Source organism: Oryctolagus cuniculus, assembly GCF_964237555.1.
Source record: "Oryctolagus cuniculus chromosome 16 unlocalized genomic scaffold, mOryCun1.1 SUPER_16_unloc_1, whole genome shotgun sequence".
NCBI classification, from domain to species: domain Eukaryota; kingdom Metazoa; phylum Chordata; class Mammalia; order Lagomorpha; family Leporidae; genus Oryctolagus; species Oryctolagus cuniculus.
The window spans coordinates 5,288,520-5,294,524 of NW_027208201.1; positions in this window are offsets into that span (position 1 = coordinate 5,288,520).

Consider the following 6,005-nt stretch of genomic DNA (forward strand, 5'->3'; position numbering starts at 1 on the left):
GTGGAGGATGGCTCAAGTCCTTGGCCACTGCACCCGCATGGGAGACCAGGAGAAGCACCTGGCTTCAGATCAGCACCGGCCACAGAGCGCTGGCCGTGGCGGCCATTGGAGGGTGAGCCAACGGCAAAAAGGACGACCTTTCCCTCTGTCTCTCTCTCTCACTGTCCACTCTGCCTGTCAAAAATAAAAAAAATAAAATAAAAAAATAAAAAAAAAACGTAGGAAAGGCATCAGGTAGAATGTTATTTAAAGTGACCAAGGTGATTGTGACCTATTTCAGAATAAAAAGTAGACTCTGTTGGTGAGTGCTATTGGAAGACAACATGATTTTAAGAGGGTTCTAAAAAATTCCAAAAATACACAATTCTTCTTAAGTGCTGAAACTTAACTGAAAAGTGATCGCTGTTAAATGTAAGAGTGGGAATAAGAGAGGGAAGAGATGTGCAATTCGGGACATGCTCAAGCTGACTTACCTCAAATGGTAGAGTTAGGAACATACCAGGGGATTCCAATTCAATCCCATCAAGGTGGCAAGTACCAATGCCATCTCACTAGTCCCATTGATCAATTTCTGTTCACAATTGATCATAATGATAGGACTAAGAACCAAAGGGATCACAGAAACAAGAATATTGTCTGCAAATACTAGCTGATAGAATCAAAAAGGGAGAGAATGATCCAACATGGGAAGTGAGATACACAGCAGACCCATAGAATGGCAGATGTTCTAAACAGCACTCTGGCCTTAGAATCAGCACTTAAGGCATGTGGATCATTTGAAATGCCCATGAGAGTATTTCAGGCATGGAAAGCCAAGACACTCTGGGAAAAAAAAAAAAACACCTAAATGAAAGATCTCCACGAGTGAGATCCCAGTGGAAAGAATGGGTCATCAAAGAAGGAGGTACCTTTCTCTGAAGGGAAGAGAGAACTTCCCCTTTGACCATGGCCTTGTCTAAATATGATCAGAGTCAGTGAACTCAGGGGGCTTCCATAGCCTTGGCAGCTCATGACAAGAGCCTAGGGTGATTACTGATGCCATAAACAAGAGTGTCAATTTGTAAAGTCAACAACAGGAGTCACTGCACTTACTCCTCATGTAGGATCTTTGTCCTTAGTGTGCTGTACATTGAGATTTAATGCTATAATTAGTACTCAAACAGTATTTTTCAGTTTGTGTTTCTGTGTGGGAGCAAATTTTTGAAATCTTTACTTAATGTATACTAAACTGATCTGTATATAAAGAGAAACGAAAATGAATCTTGATGTGAATGGAAGGAGAGAGGGAGTAGGAAAGGGGAGGGTTGCGGGTGGGAGGGATGTTATGGGGCAGAAGCCATTGTAATCCATAAGCTGTACTTTGGAAATTTATATTCATTAAATAAAAGTTTGAAAGCAAAAAAAAAAAAAAAAAAAAAAAAAAAAAAAAAAGAAAAGAAAAGAAAAGAAAAGAAACTATGAACTCCCAACTTGACTCTCACTGGGATTAAACATGACAATAGGTCTGATCTGATTTCATCATCATTAAAAAAAAATCATCTATTATTTTTCACTTTATGTTTCTGTGTGGGAGCAAACTGTTGAAATCCTTACTTAATGTATACTAAGCTGATCTTCTGTATATTAAGATAATCGAAAATGAATCTTGATGTGAATGGAAGGGGAGAGGGAGTGGGAAAGGGGAGGGTTGTGGTTGGGAGGGACGGTGTGGGGGGGAGGCATAGTAATCCATTATTCGTACTTTGGAAACGTATATTCATTAAATAAAAGTGAAAAAAAAACCATAATAAAAAAAAGGAGAAAAAAAAAAACAAAAGAAACTATCAACTCCCAACTTGACTCTCACTGGGATTAAACATGACAATAGGTCTGATCTGATTTCATCATCATTAAAAAAAAATCATCTATTTTTCACTTTATGTTTCTGTGTGGGAGCAAACTGTTGAAATCCTTACTTAAGGTATACTAAGCTGATCTTCTGTATATTAAGATAATCGAAAATGAATCTTGATGTGAATGGAAGGGGAGAGGGAGTGGGAAAGGGGAGGGTTGTGGGTGGGAGGGACGGTATGGGGGGGAAGCCATAGTAATCCATTATTCGTACTTTGGAAACGTATATTCATTAAATAAAAGTGAAAAAAAAAAACTGAAACCTTAAGGAGAAATCAAAATGAAAGGAGAAGAATCTAGTAGAACAAGAAATGGTGATATTGAAGAGAAAGCAAATTGAAATGAGGAATACAATAGATCAAATGACAAATGCATTTGAGAGCCTTAAAAACAGAGTCAGTGAAGCAGAAAAATAATATCAGACTTAGAAGACAGAGCACAGGAAAGTATACAGTCAAATCAAAGAAAAGGAGAGGAAATTCGAAATGTAAAAAATATTCTTGGGAATCTACAGATTAGAACTTAAAAACCCAACATTCGGTTTCTAGGAGTTCGTGAAGGCATAAAGAGAGAGAAAGGATTAGAAGGCCTTTTTAGTGAGATACTAACAGAAAACATCCGCGGTATGAAGAGGGACAGAGACATCCAAGTACAGGAAGCTCATAGAACCCCCAGTAAACATGACCAAAAGAGATCCTCACCATGACACATTGTAATCAAACTCACCACAATGAAACATAAAGAAAAAATTCTAAAATGTGCAAGAGAGAAATGTCAGATTACTCTCAGAGGATCTCCAATTAGACTCACAGCAGACTTCTTAACAGAAACCCTACAGGATACAAGGGAATGGCCAGATACAGCCAACGTATTAAGAGAAAAAAAAACCTGCCAGCCCAGAATATTATATCCTGCCAAGCTCTCATTTGTGAATGAAGGTGAAATCAAGACCTTTCATAGCAAACAGAAATAGAAAGAATATGTCACCACTTGTCCAGCCCTGCAAAAGATGCTTAAAGATGTATTACACACAGAAACACAGCCATCAGTATGAAAGAAGTTCAAGGAAGAACACATCCCAGGAAAAGATCACAGGAAGTTCAAAGCATATGATTAGAAATATCTTTGGGAAAATGGAAGGGCAAACTTACTATTTTTTAAAAACTTTTATTTAGTAAATATAAATTTCCAATATACAGTTTGTGGATTACAATGGCTTCCCCCCCCATAACTTTGCTCCCACTTGTACCCTTCCCATCTCCAGCTCCCTATCCATTCCATTCAAATCAAGATTCATTTTCAATTATCTTTATATACAGATCAATTTAGTATATATTAAGTAAAGATTTTATCAGTTTGCACCCACACAGAACATAAAGTGAAAATACTCTTTCACTACAGTTATAGCATTAATTCACAGTGGAAAACACATTAAGGATGGAGATCCCACATGAGGAGGAATTACACAGTGACTCCTGTTGTTGACTTAACAATTTGACACTCTTGTTTATGGCGTCAGTAATCTCCCTAGGATCTAGTCAAGAGTTGCCAAGGCTATGGAAGCCTTTTGAGTTCGCCAACTTCGATCTTATTTAGACAAGGTCATAGTCAAAGTGGAAGTTTTCTCCTCCCTTCAGAGGAAGGTGCCTCCTTCTTTGATGGCCCTGTTCTTTCCAATGGGATCCCACTTGCAGAGATCTTTCATTTAGGTCCTCTTTTTTTTTTTGCCAGAGTGTCTTGCCTTTCCATGCCTGCAATACTCTCATGGGATCTTCACCAGAACTGAATGCCTTAAGGGTTGATTCTGAGGCCAGAGTGCTGTTTAGGACATCTGCCATTCTATGAGTCTGCTGTGTAACCCACTTCTCATGTTGGATCATTCTCTTCCTTTTTTATTCTATCAGTTAGTATTCGCAGACACTAGTCTCGTTTGTGTGATCCATTTGACTCTTAGACCTATCAGTGTGATCAATTGTGAACTGAAATTGATCACTTGGACTAGTGAGATGGACTCAGTACATGCAATCTTGATGGGATTGTAATGGAATCCCCTGGTAAGTTTCTAACTCTACCATTTGGGGCAAGTCCGATTGAGCATATCCCAGATTGTACATCTCCTCCCTCTCTTATTCCTTCTCTTATATTTAACAGGGATCACTTTTCAGTTAAATTTCAATACCTAAGACTAAATGTGTGTTAATTATAGAGTTCAACGACTAGTATTAACTAGAACAAAAAATACTAAAATGGATAAAGTATTACATTGTACATCAACAGTCAGGACAAGGGCTGATCAAGTCACTGTTTCTCATAGTGTCCCTTTGACTTCAACAGGTTTCCTTGTTGGTGCTTGGTTAGCTGTCACGGATCAGGGAGAACATATGATATTTGTCCCTCTGGGATTGGCTTATTTCACTCAGCACAATGTTTTCCAGATTCCTACATTTTGTTGCAAATGACTGGGTTTCATTGTATAGTATTCTGTATAGTATTCTGTAGAGTACATATCCCAAAATTTCTTATCCAGTCTACTGTTGATGGGCATTTGGGTTGGTTCCACATCTGTTGTGAAGTGAGCTGCAATACATTAATGTGCAGACAGCTTTTTTGTTTGCCAATTTCATTTCCATTGGGTAAACTCCAAGGAGTGGGATGGCTGGGTTGAATGGTAGCGTTATATTCAGGTTTCTGAGGAATCTCCAGACTGACTTCCATAGTGGCTTAACCAGTTTGCATTCCCACCAACAGCGGGTTAGTGTCCCTTTTTCTCCACATCCTCAGTAGCATCTGTTCTTGGTAGATTTCTGAATGTGAGTCATTCTAACTGGAGTGAGGTGAAACCTCATTGTGGTTTTCATTTGCATTTCCCTGATTGCTATTGATCTTGGACATTTTTTCATGTGCCTGTTAGCCATTTAAATTTCTTCTTTTGAAAAATGTCTACTGAAGTCCTTGAACAATCTCTCAAGTGGGTTTTGTTTTGTTGTTGTGGAGTTTCTTCATTTCTTTGTAGATTCTTTTTATTAATCCATTATCTATAGCATAGTTTGCAAATATTTCTTCCCATTCTGTCGGTTGCCTCTTCACTTCCCTGACTGTTTCTTTTGAAGTTCAGGAACTTCTCAATTTGATGCAATCCCAATAGTTAATATTGGCTTTCACTGCCTGTGCCTCCTGGGTCTTTTCCAAGAAGTATTTCCCTGTGCCTATATCTTGAAGGGTTTCTCCAATGTTCTCTAATAGCTTAATGGTGTCGGGTCATAGATTTAGGTCTTTAATCCATGTTGAGTGGAATTTTCTGTAAGGTGAAAGGTAGGGGTCTTGCTTCATGCTTCTGCCCGTGGAAATCCAGTTTGCCCAGAACCATTTATTGAATAGACTGTGTTTGCTCCAGGAATTGGTTTTAGATCCTTGATCAAATATGAGTTGGCTGTAGGTGTTTGGATTGATTTCTGGTGTTACTATTCTGTTCCATTGGTCTATCCATCTGTTTCTGTACCAGTACAATGCTGTTTTGATTACAACTGCCCTGTAGTATGTCCTGAAATCTGGTATTGTGATGCCTCTGGCTTTGTTTTTGTTGTATAAGATTGCTTTAGCTATTGAAGGTCTCCTGTGGCTACATATTAATTTCAGCAGCATTTTTTGTAGATCTGTGAAGAATGTCTTTGGTATCTTGATTGGTATCGCATTGAATCTGTAAATTGCTTTTGGGAGAATGGACATTTTGATAATATTGATTCTTCCAATCCATGAGCATGGAAGATTTTTCCATTTTTTGGGATCTTCTTCTATTTCTTTCTTTAAGATTCCATAATTCTCATCATAGAGATCTTTAACGTCCTTGGTTAAATTTATTCCAAGGTGTTTGATTGTTTTTGTAGCTATTGTGAATGGGATTGATCTTAGCAGTTCTTTCTCAGCTGTGGCATTGTCTGTGTATACAAAGGCTGTTGATTTTTGCACATTGTTTTATATCCTGCTAATTTGCCCAACTCATCTATGAGTGCCAATAGTCTCTTTTATTATCTTTTATTTAATGAATATAAATTTCCAAAGTACGACTCATGGGTTACAATGGCTTCCCCCCCCATACCATCCCTCCCACCCACAAC